Source organism: Vulpes lagopus, chromosome 2 (assembly GCF_018345385.1).
Source record: "Vulpes lagopus strain Blue_001 chromosome 2, ASM1834538v1, whole genome shotgun sequence".
NCBI lineage: Eukaryota > Metazoa > Chordata > Mammalia > Carnivora > Canidae > Vulpes > Vulpes lagopus.
Window position 1 is genome coordinate 4,454,019 of NC_054825.1, and position 12,593 is coordinate 4,466,611.

General features: G+C 51.8%; 1 protein-coding gene across 4 annotated transcripts in view; it reads right to left on the reverse strand.

Moving 5' to 3' along the window:
* PTPRE (protein tyrosine phosphatase receptor type E) overlaps positions 1 to 12,593 on the reverse strand; it is a 159,434-nt gene that overhangs the window by 109,778 nt on the left and 37,063 nt on the right. For 2 of the 4 annotated variants that reach the window (XM_041742762.1, XM_041742760.1), the window contains exon 2: positions 10,225 to 10,337. The exons of the other annotated variants lie outside the window; for them this stretch is intronic. The gene's annotated coding sequence lies outside the window, so the exon portion shown is untranslated. The remainder of the gene's footprint in view (positions 1 to 10,224; positions 10,338 to 12,593) is intronic. 4 annotated transcript variants of the gene reach the window in all.

Genomic DNA, 12,593 nt, shown 5'->3' on the forward strand with positions numbered 1-12,593 from the left:
TGCCACACTGCTCACAAGCATCCTTCTGCTTTAAACTAAACTGGAAGTCATGGGTCCTTGAGGGGTCCCCCAAGAACCACCGCAGGACTCGATGGGAACCTCCTTACCTAGATGCTCATTCTATCAGAGGGTCCAAAGGCAGCATAACCATGACAACAACAAGGCCACGACTACGGGGCACGGGCTCTCCTGCCCCATTGGCCGTGCCATGCGTCACGCACCAGGCAGGCATCCTCTCTCCAAACCCCCGCCACAGAGTGGAGCTGGGAACGAGCCTCCCCACCTCACAGAGGAGTAAACGGGAGCTCCAGGAACACAGGTGACATCCTTGAATTTCATGTCAAACCTTGTCCCCATCCCAAGTCTGTTATTAAGCCCCGTGCTCCAACTGTTCCTTGATCCCCCGTCCTGGGCCCGACCTCCTGGGCCCACCAGGGGCCTTCTGTGGGGTGTGAATGTCTGCACACACCCCAGTGGTGTGGTAAGCATCACGTCAGCACCGTGTGCACACATGGTGAACCAAGCTTACGTCGTAAGGGCACTTTCTGTAACATTCCAGTTCTGCGTAACACCCCGGCAGGCCCTCTGCATGTGACAGAGGACTCAGAGAGCTTTGCTGCTGTGTGTTAGACAGTGAGCCCTCCATGGCTCTGTGATAGACATGGGACAGGATAAGGACTCCAGGTGTTTTGCTACATCAGTTAATTTTAATGACACAGAAGCCCAGGCATCCAACCACCAGCCCCAGATAAATCTCCCCCGGAGGGATGGTTTATTTTTAAAATGGCTAATTATTCAAACTATTCATAATTAAAATGAAACGGCCTTTCTCCAATACAGGATCCCTAGGACACGTATAGGAATGTCATCCACCTGAAATCTTCAACAATACGGGACGAATACCGGGTTATCTTGTTCATGAAAGCAGCTATAATGAAAACTTCGGTGTCCATTAGTAAACTTAGCCCACTGTAGGAATAACGAAAGAATAGAATAATCAAGCTTTTGAGCTTAGACTAAATAAAGAGTTTGTGGGAGGCTCATAGGTATCATTCCATCTGCGGCTGTAATATGTAACCGGGGGACCAGCCGATATTGATATATGTATGGAATGTCCACTACTTCGATGCACTGCTTTGGGCAAACAACAAGTTATCAATGGTGTTTGAGGGAAAGTGCCTCCCCCTGGGAATGAGGGACAAGAGACCAGCAGCCTCAAAGGATGCAAATGTGGCCCTGGGTGGTTAGGGACCAAGAGGAGGGCTCGCTTGCATTCTATGCAGACTTCTCCTATGCAAACTATGGGTAGGGGACAGGGCTTCTCGGTGGCCCTCCACTGTAAGGAGCAGCTCTGAGATCCAGGCTCTTGGGGTCATGCGGCAGGACAGGGTCCCCAAGAACCTCTCTGTGACCTTTCACAGCTCCCTGGACTCTGCCTCTCCCAGTCCTGAGTCTGTGTGCGGTGGATTCCCAGGCCACTGAGGGCTGGGGAAACACCTTGGTTACACGCCACTCTGTGTGTGTGGTAAGTTCCTCTGTGAAAAAGCAAATAACTCAGTTGAAGTGTTTAAACCACTCAGGTTGAAGTTGCAAACTAATCCCGATTCTGAAGTCTCCAGGCAGGTGGTGAAGAGAAGAGATATCCACGCCTCCCTAACTCCAGCAGCCCTGCAAAGGCTCCTGGCTCTGGATCCGATGCCCATGAGCCCTTGGAGCAAATCCCCACACGCACGAACCAGCACATTTTCACAAGGCACTCACGACATGTGTCAACAGATTACTCAATTTTTCACTAACCAGTTTCCACTCACAATGATGCTACAGACGTGTAATTTTCTAGCAGAAAAGCCTCCCAGTCTGATCCTCTCCTTTATGGACGCTGATGCCGAGAGTACACACAACCCTTGCAAGTATGTCATCCCCTTCGTCCTCCCAGAGACACGCAAAGGTGCCAGAGACATCAGGCATTAAGCGAAGGACTCCCACCTGTCACCCTAGACGTTATGCCTTTTTTTTGTATGTTTTTATTATAAGATAGTGACTAAAAAGAGACAGAAGTGGAGAAACAGGATTCTCTTAATCCAAATGGCAATGCAGTAGCTCTCATACTTCATTGATAGCCTCGGACTAGTATTTTTAATGAAGAGATTAATACGTGCTATGGAGATAAAAAGGTGATTTCTCCATCTTCTGGTAGAAAAAAAAAATGTTGCAAATCCTACCAACCGAATTACTCAGGCTTTGAAAATAGTGTTGTCTTACAATCTAGCACCAGGAAAGTGTTTATATTTCCTGAAAAACTGGGAACATTCTTTGAATCAGACCAGAACAATACAAGCCACTGTGTTTTCATTTTTGCTTTGTCAGCCAGGAAGCTTAGGACCAAATTTAAGGCACAACTGCGATCACATCTTATCTCTAGGGAAAGGGAGCTGGCATTTAACGAATGCCACTTGTGCAAGGTGCTTCCACAAAATAATTTTCATTGAAAATAAACTGCTCGGTTATTACCACTCCAAGTTCACAGAGTGGAACACTGCAGTTGGTGAGGAAGAAGCCCGGAGCTCAGTAATTCAGCTGGCACGTGGTGGAAGGCGGCCTCCAGACCCAAACCCCGCTGCATTAGGGACTCTCCTGACACAGCACAGATTCCTTTCCCCAAATTACTCCAAGCCCTTCTTGGGGATCGAGAGTGTAGAGTGCCAAGATTTAACAATGGTAATGCTGGCCTGCCAGGCTGGAGATGGTGGAAGCTTCCAGCCCGGGGCACTGGTCGAGGGCTCCCAGGATGTCAGAGGCAGGACTTGTAGGTGGGTGCGCATGTGGGCAGACCCCAGGGCTAGAAGGGGACAGCCTGTTGAGACAGCTGTGCCTTCATATCAGGTCCCCTCTGATAAGGTAAAGTGATAAGATGCTACCTCCCCTCAAACCTGACAGCAGTTTCCCCTTATTGTCCTGACTTGTTTGCTCAAGCCCACAGTACAGATGATTTCAGCATCTAGAAAACTTCCCCACACAGAAGCCAAATACTCTGTTGAACTCAGTTATGGCAAATCTTACAGGGTTGATTTACATAGTGGCGATGGCTTCCCAAGTGCACACAGTATGCAAATGTGGCCTTTTGGGACTGGCTACTAACCCAACCCAACGCTGTGACCCCAGTGAATGCCCAGGCCCCTGTATGAGCATACTGGATGCACTCAAAGTCAGGTCATTGAGATTCACTGAAAATCTACACAGCTCCTTGCATATCATCAGTATTCAAGAAACTTTAAAAAAAAAAAAAAGACACATTTATATAAATAAATGTGTACTTTCTGAAAGTACGTGTCACCTTGATCTGCTATTTTGGATCGTGGCTGGACTTGTTTTTGACCCTTATAAAGAGACAAAGAAATTAACTCACTTTTCTTTAAAAAGTCAGTTTACAAAGTTGGTCAATGGAGAAATGCCCTTGCATCATGCGTTCCTCACACAATAGGGTGACGGACGACACCGGCAGACTTGAGGGATGGGAGGGAAGAGTGCCTGCTGGCCTGGCTTTGCCCTTGGAGTGTTTGTTTCTTTGGACCAAAACCCTTATTTCTAACAGAACAAGCTCGTTTACCTTTAGGGATGGCCTTCGTTCGAAAATATTTTTTTCTGATTTTTAGCATTTCCTTTTCAAAAGGGATTAGGAATCTCCAACTTGCACTTAAATCTTCTTAAGGTGTTGGTCATATGAATGACCCTGAGCGTCCAGCGGAGGAAGGACTGCCTCTCATGGCCATGATCTGGGTGCTGTGGTCAGACTATAGGGATTCGGGGTCTGGCCTATACAGCTCCTCCCGCCAGAGGAGGAGCTTCAGCTGGTCACCTCACCCTTCTGGGCCAGGGGGTTTCCACTTACAAAATGAGAGAAGTCCACCTTTACCCTGGGGTGCTGGGTGGGGTGACCAATTTGACCTGCTTTGCCCATGACTTTCCGGTTTCACACTGAAAGTCTAGCATGCCGGTGAACCCCTCAATCCCTGGCAAAGAAAGTGGCTGGTCACCCCGCAATGGTGCGGGATGTGCAAGGTCATGTCCATAATGCACCTGCTATCGTGTCCGGCACATGCCGCGTGCTCAAAAAATACCGATTTTTTGGCATCACCGTGACCACAGCCTTCTCCAGACAGCGTGCGTGGATGCCTGGCTGTGATACCTGTGAGCTGTGCCCGCGCAGGCTCCCATCGTCCCACCTTCCTTCAATGTCCTGACCCACTTTAAAACATAACTGATCAGTAACCTTTGAGCAATTCTTACCAGGACACGAGTGTCCACAGGCTGCACACACCTGCTGAAGGAGGTGTACAGGGGTCAGAGGCAGCGAACCCCGCTGACCCAAGACATGGGGTGTCTGGGCTCCTGAGCTTCCGCTGCTCGTGATGAAACTAGGATGGAGCGCCCCTCGGCTTCTCGGCATCGTTGCAGGTGGAGGGAAGAACCGGCGTGCCAGCACTCACTCCGTTCACTACCTGGTTCAGTGAGTGTGGAAGCTGGTGCTGCACCCAGCCAGGGACGCCTGCAGGCCCCCATGGGGACAGTGACCACACAGAAGCATCGGGAGGCCCGAGGACCTCAGCGTGAACGCCGCGAGGAGAGCAGTGCAGGCACAGGGGCCAGCACGGGAAGCCAGTGTGGGTGCGTGGCCCACAGCCAGCACATCCAGTGTCTGTTGGCCCAAACGGGAGAAAGCGGGAGACCGTCTGACCCTCAGCCAGCCAGGATCGGAGTGCTGGGTTTCAGGCTCAGCCCCTCACCATGCCCAAGGACGGGGTCCCCGAACTTCGCTCAGATAAAGCCAGTTTTATTTCTCATGTCTGCCCACTAAAATGCATTTATATTTATGCTTTCATGTGAGATGTAAGAAGAATACAAATTAAAGTCATTTATATTCTAATATAAATTGCCACAGGAATGCAAAGGGGAATCACAACTTCCTCCTGTTGTTTCTTTTTTTTAAAGATTTCTACATTTTTTAAGATTTCTACATATTTGTTCATGAGAGGCACAGAAAGGGAGGCAGAGGGAGAAGCAGGCTCTCCGCGGGGAGCCCAATGTGGGATTCAAGCCCAGGACCCCAGGGATCACGACCTGAGCCAAAGGCAGATGCTCAACCACTGAGCCACCCAGGCGTCCCCCAAATTCTTCCTGTTTTAAGGGAATGCAAGCACTTCTGATGAGGATCTGGCCCTTGCCTTCTACTGCAAACACCTGGCAAGGATTGGAGAGAACACAGTGTGTTAACAGAAAAATCCCTAAACTCCTAGTGGAGTGGACATACTCAATCCCTGCTTTTTTCAGATTTCCACAGGGATCTAAATCAATTTAAGTACTTAAAATAGCCATAAAGAGGGGGGGAAAATTCGAGCTCTATTAGTTACCATGGGAATTACTAATTGAAGCACATCTTTTGTCTTCGAACGATCCTTGCCATTCCTGTGACGTGTGGAATGATAACACGAAGGGAACCAGCAACCATTTCCTGCCGTTTGATGAGTACAAAAATACCGTGCGGAAGTTCAAATTAAAGAAACTTCTGAAGAAGTCAAATCCACCCACCATAGTAGTGACATATTTATTAGAGGAAATCCATCTTAGGCTGAATTTTACAAGTGGAATATCGGATCTTTAAAGGGCTCTGAGAAATTGGGAAAAGAGGCTGCGACAGCCCAGATGTGTTCACGGCATTTCAGGGCGAGAAGGCAGGAAGGGCCACTGGCTGGACGTGTCACTCATCCGGGCCGCAGTTTCAGAGCATGAACCAGAGAGCTCTGCAAGCTCCAGCAAACCGCTGTCACACGGGGGACCGCGGACAAGCCCGTGTTCCGAAGATCATACAACCGACCGTGAGCACTTAGTAGTGAAAATAATACTCTTCCCAGCATTCGCTGGTGCAGAGATCGTTTTTAAAAATCACTACTTGCACAGAGTCTGCAATCCCCAGTGATATTCCCGAGCGTTAGCAACCTGTACCTTCTCGAGAAGGATTAATTGCCCCCTAATGCAAGCACCCCTGGAATACGGAAAGAATTGCCAAGCACCCAGGTTTATTAATAAAGAAGTAAATCTTTCCTCTAAAATTGAGGATTGTCCACAGTTAGCCAAGGGCTGAAAAAAAAAATGGGATTAAGAACTTCATTAATTCGCAGAGACAGCTGGAAGCGTCATCTATCAAAATATATTTCTAAAAGTTTAAATTTAATAAAAGAAAAGGATCCCCTGCAGCCAGAGTGGGAAATAGGCTGCAGCTACACTGGTTTGACTTCAACTAATTAATTTTGCAAGGAGGGGTCTCAGCAGGAAAGAGGCCGACGACACCAGGAGGAAGATTTTAAGACCTAGGGCCGGTGCTACCCCTGGCTCTTGTTTTAACAAAGTAAGACTGAACACTTTCACCAAGGGATGGAAAGGTAGAAGGTTAAAGCCTGAGGCCTGGCTTCTCCAAGAGGGAGCAATCGTCCTTCTGTCTGAGGCACAGACGGGCGAGGCAGCTCTGGAGATGGGCACTGGGCCTGGAGACAGTGGCCTCGGCCCAGAGCACACCTTGCTTCCTTCTCTGTGCACAGCTCCCGGCTCTCCCAGCAGGTGAGCATGCACCGTGCTCTGCCCCAGGGCTGGAGGCCGCACACGGCTGGAGAGCACCCCCTGCCCAGGGGCCTTGCACCTGTACATGTGCACACGTGTGCACAGCTCCTGGCTGTCCTAGCAGGTGAGCACGCACCGTGCTCTGCCCCAGGGCTGGAGGCCACACACGGCTGGAGAGCACCCCCTGCCCAGGGGCCTTGCACCTGTACATGTGCACACGTGTGCACAGCTCCTGGCTGTCCTAGCAGGTGAGCACGCACCGTGCTCTGCCCCAGGGCTGGAGGCCACACACGGCTGGAGAGCACCCCCTGCCCAGGGGCCTTGCACCTGTACATGTGCACACGTGTGCACAGCTCCTGGCTGTCCTAGCAGGTGAGCACGCACCGTGCTCTGCCCCAGGGCTGGAGGCCACACACGGCTGGAGAGCACCCCCTGCCCAGGGGCCTTGCACCTGTACATGTGCACACGTGTGCACAGCTCCTGGCTGTCCTAGCAGGTGAGCACGCACCGTGCTCTGCCCCAGGGCTGGAGGCCACACACGGCTGGAGAGCACCCCCTGCCCAGGGGCCTTGCACCTGTACATGTGCACACATGCATGCACACACACACATGCTGCTCCCCTGAGTGAGGCAATGAGGAGACTCACCTGCACTCATTCTACACCTTTCCAGGACTGGAAATGCTTCCCTTGCCCACTTTGGATCTGTCAACTTGGTTCTGTCATACGAGCAGTGCAAAGAGGCCTCTTGCTGAGGCGTCAAGGACAAAGGGTACTAATTTATAAAATATTTACCAACCACCTGCTATGTGCTTGGCTCTGAAGATAGCCTGATGGGGCAAACTCAGAAGCCCCTCTGGCTCTCAGGCAGTGCCTAGGGTAGTGGCGGAGACAGACATTCATCGCTTGTTCACATGAACAAACACTGTTCTTTGAGAGAAGGCAACCTGAACTGGATTAGCAGTCGGGGAGGGCTTCCTGTAGGAAGTGGCCCTGGATGCAAGTTGAAGAAAGAATGAGTACAAAGGTGCGAGGGGGGCATCCCGGACATTTGGGCTGGCCAGTGTGTGTGTGCAGTATTGAGAATAGGCCCGGGCCACAGGCCTTCAGCTGTCTTCTCACCCCAGCAGGAGAAGGACCCTCAGTATTTTGGGCCATCTGCATTTCCACATGCCTCGGTGGGGCCTAGATGCCATCGTAACAGTCCTCCATGACCCCCTTCCTCTCAATGCAGGTCCTTCCTCCAATATCAGCAGATGTTTCTCAGCCTGTGCCCTCCCCCGCTTCAGCAGCGGTCCCTAGACACACAGTTCCACTTCTACCCAAGAATCTGAAGGCACCTCGATTGGCTACCTCCAAAGACCCAGTCCAGCTCCTCTCCCGGGCCCTGGTTTCTGGGGATGGCAAGGTCCCTTCCTTCCTCCCCATCTAGACATCACCTTGGCCTAGGGTTTATCTGCTTTGGCAAGATGACATTTTGCACCAGATAATCCTTTGTCATGCGGGTGTGTCCTGGGCACCGTGGGCCTCTACCCACTGAATGCCAGTAACACCAACTCCCTCCCCAGTCATGACAATAAATCACATCTCCAGGGGTTGCAAATGTCCTTTGCAGGGAGGAGGGGTGGCGCTAAGATGCCTGGAGTCAAGAACCTCTGCTTTAGGCTGCTCCACACCATCCTCAGCCACATCCCCCTGGTTGTGGGACCACTGAGAGCTCGCTTTTCCTGACCAGCTCCAGTCACTTCGGTCTGCATCAATCCGAGGCAGGACCATTTCCAGTCCACCCTCAAGCGCTCAACATGAGCCTGGAACAAACTTCATGTTGAATAAATGCTCATGTGTGATGAATGGGCTCCTGTGGTAGTATCCCAAATAATCTCCAAGCCTCATTGCTTGGCCCACCGCTACCCTTTAAGATCTGATCACGCCATGACTTTGCTCTAAAACATTCCGTGGATCCCTGCTGAGGTCTCAAGTCACCAGGCCGGTGCTTTTCCAAACCACCTCTGACTCATCCCCATGCATACCCTGCACTGACCTTCAACCAAAACGAACTGCTGCTTTTTCACAAGCACACCTTGTCTCGCCCCAAAGGCCCGGCAGGGGCCTGGTACGTATTTATGAAGGGGATGGATGGGGGGACGGGGGGGGGGGGGTTGTTGCAGGACTCTCTAGGGTAAAGCTGGGCCGGCCTTGGGTGGGCCCTGAATGTGAGTGCTTTACCCTCTCTAGCCAGATGAGGGACACACTTGCCAAGGGCACCGTCTCTGCCCGGACCTACTAAGGGGTCCAGCACCGACTCTCCCAGAGGCTTGACCCCAGGGTCAGGCTGCAGGAAAAAAAATCAGCCCTGTTAATAACTCGCATCGTTAGTCTCCGGGGGACAGTGATGTGAGCAGTTGGAGGGACTCTTGGGGTCAGGGCTCCCTCCTTTCCCCCCTTACAAATGTGCAGAGTTCTGACCCCGAGCACCGCTCCCTGCCCCGCTGGGCACTGGGAAAGGGGAGGGCCTGGAGATGCAGGCAGCTCTGGGCACAGCCCAGCCGGCCCTGCGCCGGGGTGCGCTTCCCCGGTCCTCCCTCCAGGGGAGCCAGGCTGTGCCCTGCGCAGCAGGACCCATGGGGACAGCTGGGCTCGGGACACGAGGCCCAGCCTCTTGGTGCCCTGAGCACCCTGGGAGAGGAGGCGAGAGGCCTGGCACAGTGGCCACACGCCAGGGTGTCGGCCCTCGGGCAGCAGGGAGCTGTCTCGGGGGCTGCTCCCAGATTGGGGGCTGGCCCCACTGGCCTGGATGGCCAGACTCCCCATAACCCTCCCACCCCCACCCCAGCAAGGGGGAAGGACCAAGTGTGGACCGTGTTTCCCTGTGGTTACCTAGAGCGGAAAACATTTTTTAAAAGATAATGAATGTTTGTGGCTCAATGAAATTAGAACAACCCAGTAATTCCTGCAGGAAAGTTGAGTCTCTCCCCCCCCACCCAAGGATGAGCATCTCCCGAGTGGTTGTGTGTGCACCAGGTATCACGCAAGGTGCATTCTTTCTCTCGCTCACTCCTTCATTCATTCTCTCCCCCATCCATTCATTCATCCACGGCTTGCCTGGCCCACTGTGCCCGGAGCCGAGCATGGGTGAGACAGTCCAGGTCCTGCTGGGTGTTGCTCACCGCCCTGGGGGGTGGGAAATAATTCGAGGAACACACAGAGGGATCCGTGACCACAAGGGCAGCGAGGCTGGGAGGATGACAGGCAGTTGTGGGGAGAGAGGGTCACAGGGCTGTAAGGATGCCAGACCCAGGGCGGTGCACGCGGCGGCCCGGGGATCACAGAGCAGCCCCAGGGGCATCCTGCCTCGCTCAGGACACGTCCACGTGGTCTGTGCTGGCCTGGGGTGATGCTTGGGCCCCCGCCAGCACACACGTGGGAAGGCCCCACACGCCCTCCCTGGTGCGGCCCAGCCCCCAGGCCGCTGATGCCTTCACCAAGCAGACCCCCTTCTAAACATACCCCCCACCCCGGCCCACAGAAAGGCCTCTGAGGAAGTATTCTCAATTCCCCGCGCCGGGTGCGTGATAAACAGCCCCGCCACAAGCCCAGCACTGTTCTCCTCTTACCTCCCGCCTGCCGGGCTCCAAAAAGGGGAGGCTGTCACCAGTAATGCCAGGAGACAGGCGACGCTACAGCTGGGGTGTTCTGCTGAATGTCTCATCGTTCTCGTTTGTGTGAGCTGGGGAGAAAAAAGCACTTATATGCCCCAGAGAAGGCCACATACACACCGGACACGTGCAGGCTGAGCTGAGACCCCTCCTAAGCCCCAGCTCTGCCCCGAGGAGCCCACTTGTTGGCATCGTCTGAATGCACACTCAGAGCAGAGAGGAGGGGGCAAGTGGTTCCCACTTGCTTCTCTGGAAGAAAAAGCCTCACATCGGGGGGCTAATGGAGCTGCACGTTCACAAATCCAAGCGCCATGTGGGTGATGCAAATTCACACATTTACAAGTTAGAGGGCCAAAGACAATCTGGACCCACTGCAGGCTCCAGGGATATGAAAGATAAGTTTGTGAAAAGGGGTGCATGCGTGTGTGTGTGTGTGTGTGTGTGTGAGAGAGAGAGAGAGAGAGAGAGAGAGAGAGATCCCAGGAGCTCAGGGTCATAGGTGAGACCAGACCCCAGGGAGACAGGACTGCTGGATGAGGGTGCAGCAGACCCAAGAAGAATCCGTGAGGCCCAAGTGTGTAAGGCAAAGAAGTTACATCAGGGCCCAAGGTCAGGAAAAGTGGATAAAGGACCTTTTAAATGAGCAGATGAGAGGGACGCCTGGGTGGTTTAGCAGTGGAGCATCTGCCTTTGGCTCAGGGCATGATCCCGGGGTCCTTGGATCAAGTCCCACATCAGGATCCCCACAAGGAGCCTGCTTCTCCCTCTGCCTGTGTCTCTGCTTCTCCCCATGTGTCTCTCATGAATGAATAAATAAAATCTTAAAAAATAATACATAAATGAGCAGATGAGAAATCATGGCTCTTGGCAAATAGAGGAGGCTTTCCTCATTGTCCATTTTCTTGAACTGTTCCATCTCCCTAGAGTTCAACCCACCCTGGGCTCACAAATGTTTGCCCCATGTGGATGATGGTGTAGACATTGGGGACCGCACAGGAGGAAGGCCCTCTCTCCCATGTGCATCCCACATCCCCTTTAAGTCCACTTCAGATGCCACCATCCGACCATGTAGAGCCGGGCACCCAAATCCCCAGGCGCCAGCGCACAAGATTGGAAGAATCAATGTTGTCAAGATGTCAGTTCTTCCCAACCTGATCTATAAATTCAACGCAATCATAATAATAAAAAAAAAATCCCACCAAGTTATTTGGTGGATGTTGACAGACCCACGCTACTATTTATGCAAAGAGGCAAAAGACCCAGAGTAGCCAACACAATGCTGAAGGAGAGGAACAAGGTTGAGGCACTGACACTACCTGGCTTCGAGACTCGCTACGAAGCTACAGTCATCAAGACAGCGTGGCGTAGGCACAAAAATTAACAAATAGGTCAAGGGAAAAGGAACAGAGTCCAAAAATAGACCCACAGAAATACAGTCAACTGGGCTTTGACAAAGGAGCAGAGCCAATACAATGAAAGACAGTCTTTTCAACAGATGGTGCTTGAGCAACTGGACATCCATTGGCAAAAAAAAAAAACTGAATGCAGACACAGACCTTATGCCTTTCACAAAAATTAGCTCAAGATGGATCACAGACCTAAATACAAAACTGAAGACGATAAACCCCCTGGGAAGATCACACAGGAGAAAATCTAAGATGCCTTTGGGTGTTGTGAGGCTTTTTTTAAATTTTATTTTAATTAATTAATTAATTAATTAATTAATTAATTAATTTATTAATTTATTAATTTATTTACTTATTTATTTATTCATGAGAGACACAGAGAGAGAGAGAGAGAGAGGCGAGACACAGGCAGAGGGAGCAGCAGGCTCCATGCAGGGGGCCCGACCTGGGACTCGATCCCGGGTCTCCAGGATCAGGCCCTGGGCCGAAGGCGGCACTAAACCGCTGAGCCCCCCGGGCTGCCCGCCTTTTTATTAGACACACCATCCAAAGGCACGATCCACAGAAGAAAGAATTGATGAGCTGAACTTGATTAAAAGTAAAATACTTCTGCTCTTCCAAACACAACGTCAAGAGAATGAGAAGACGGGCCACAGACGGGGAGAAAAACCTCTGCGAACGACCTCTCCGATCACAGGTGGCCATCAGTAATCCACGGAGAACTCTCAAAACTCAGCAACAGGAAAATACTCATTAAAAATGGGTAAAAGACCTCACCTCCCTGAAGAAGACATTCAGATGCCAGATGAGCGCAGGAGGAGACGGACCACACGGATGCCATCCGGGAAAGCAAATTCCAACAAGGAGACGCCACTGCGCAGCTGTCACGATGGCCCGGAACACGGACACCAGCAAATGCTG